Consider the following 2,298-nt stretch of genomic DNA (forward strand, 5'->3'; position numbering starts at 1 on the left):
CGCAAGAGTGACGTCACGCGGCTCCGGGCCAGTCACAGAGCCTGAGTCTGTGGCCCCTGGAAGGAAGAGGGGAGAAGATGGACGCAGCCTGCACAGGGGACAGCGATGGATTCGTTTGCAGGTAAGTGTCAAATAATGGGCTAGTATGCGATGCTAGCCCATTATGCTTTTAATTTGCAGGCTTTGCAGGGAGCAAAAGAGGAAGTAAAACCCATCAGGATTTACTTCCTCTTTAAAGATCAAGTGTGTCATTGTTCTAAGACCCCCAGGTGTCAGTGTGTCATTGTTCTGGGACCCCCGAGTGTCTGTGTGTCATTGTTCTGGACCCCCGAGTGTCAGTGTGTCATTGTTCTGGACCCCCGAGTGTCAGTGTGTCATTGTTCTGGACCCCCAAGTGTTAGTGTGTCATTGTTCTGAGACCCCCAGGTGTCAGTGTGTCATTGTTCTGGGGCCCCCAAGTGTCAGTGTGTCTTTGTTCTGGACCCCAAGTGTCAGTGTGTCATTGTTCTGGACCCCCAAGTGTCAGTGTGTCATTGTTCTGGACCCCCAAGTGTTAGTGTGTCATTGTTCTGAGACCCCCAGGTGTCAGTGTGTCATTGTTCTGGGGCCCCCAAGTGTCAGTGTGTCTTTGTTCTGGACCACAAGTGTCAGTGTGTCATTGTTCTGGACCCCCAAGTGTTAGTATGTCATTGTTCTGGACCCCCAAGTGTCAGTGCGTCATTGTTCTGGACCCCCGAGTGTCAGTGTGTCATTGTTCTGGGGCCCCGAGTGTCAGTGTGTCATTGTTCTGGACCCACGAGTGTCAGTGTGTCATTGTTCTGGACCCCCAAGTGTCAGTGTGTCATTGTTCTGGACCCCCAAGTGTCAGTGTGTCTTTGTTCTGGACCCCAAGTGTCAGTGTGTCATTGTTCTGGACCCCCGAGTGTCAGTGTGTCATTGTTCTGGGGCCCCGAGTGTCAGTGTGTCATTGTTCTGGACCCACGAGTGTCAGTGTGTCATTGTTCTGGACCCCCAAGTGTCAGTGTGTCATTGTTCTGTGACCCCCAAGTGTCAGTGTGTCTTTGTTCTGGACCCCCAAGTGTTAGTGTGCCATTGTTCTGTGACCCCCAGGTGTTAGTGTGTCATTGTTCTGGACCCCCAAGTGTCAGTGTGTCATTGTTCTGGACCCCCAAGTGTCAGTGTGTCATTGTTCTGGACCCCCAAGTGTCAGTGTGTCGTTGTTCTGGGAACCCAAGTGTCAGTGTTCCTCTGTGTAAAGTCCGGGGCCAATGTGCTATTGTCCTATTACTCTAATCCCGGATCCCATAACAAGTTCCGGCTCCGGCTTGCGAATGCCAAACACCTGTCATAACTCTGAGTCATGGAGTGTCGGTCCTCCCCGGAGTCACTGACCAGAACCAGCAGATGAGGGGGGAGGGGACTTTCCTCATCTGTATACCTGTTCCGGGTCAGTAAATCAGAAAGTATTGGAGGCAGAATATCAGCGTGACAGCCAGAAAATGACGGGTGGAATGCTCTGCAGTGTATCATGGGATGGGTGGAATGCTCTGCAGTGTATCATGAGAATGATGGAATGCTCTGCTGTGTATCATGGGTGGAATGCTCTGCAGTGTATCATGAGATGGGTGGAATGCTCTGCAGTGTATTATGGATGGAATGCTCTGCAGTGTATCATGAGATGGATGAAATGCTCTGCAGTGTATCATGGGATTGATGGAATGCTCTGCAGTGTATCATGGGATGGGTGAAATGCTCTGCAGTGTATTATGGGATGGGTGGAATGCTCTGCAGTTTATCATGAGATGGGTGGAATGCTCTGCAGTGTATTATGGGTGGAATGCTCTGCAGTGTATCATGGGATGGGTGAAATGCTCTGCAGTGTATTATGGGTGGAATGCTCTGCAGTTTATCATGAGATGGGTGGAATGCTCTGCAGTGTATTATGGGATGGGTGGAATGCTCTGCAGTGTATCATGGGATGGGTGGAATGCTCTGCAGAATGGTGAAATGCTCTGCAGGGTTTCCTTACACGGATTGATTGCTTGGTGTTGTATTTGTATGTGGAAGATGGAATTCTCTACAATGGGGTGGAATGTTCTGCAGCGGGTGGAATGTTCTGCAGTGTTGCCATGGCAGCAGCGACGCTCCCCCTCCAAATCTCCGCTTTTATAGCGGTGAATAGGGCCGCGATGCACTCTGGGATTTGTAGTTCTTTGTCCGCTGCCCGATGTCCTCTGCCCTCCTGTACAAACTCCACCTCCCGGCATCCCTCGCGCTGGGGAGCAGCCGGCCGCGCCC

Source organism: Aquarana catesbeiana, linkage group LG12 (assembly GCF_042186555.1).
Source record: "Aquarana catesbeiana isolate 2022-GZ linkage group LG12, ASM4218655v1, whole genome shotgun sequence".
Lineage (NCBI taxonomy): Eukaryota > Metazoa > Chordata > Amphibia > Anura > Ranidae > Aquarana > Aquarana catesbeiana.